Raw genomic sequence first — 204 nt, forward strand, 5'->3', positions numbered from 1 at the left:
GTCCCCCGCACCTCTAAGCCTCCTCTCCTCCCCACCGATCAAGCCCATGAACTAGTACGCTTTATTGTTCTCTCGCTCATCCGGACAGTGGTGTGTGTAACAGAGTGTCGCCGGACGGACGGGCAGACGGGCCAGGGTTCGTCCAACAGCTGTTGTAGTTTATGGACCACCTCGCTCATCCGGCCTGTCCGACTCTGCCTGACA

This window comes from Penaeus monodon, chromosome 31, assembly GCF_015228065.2.
Source record: "Penaeus monodon isolate SGIC_2016 chromosome 31, NSTDA_Pmon_1, whole genome shotgun sequence".
NCBI classification, from domain to species: Eukaryota; Metazoa; Arthropoda; class Malacostraca; order Decapoda; family Penaeidae; genus Penaeus; species Penaeus monodon.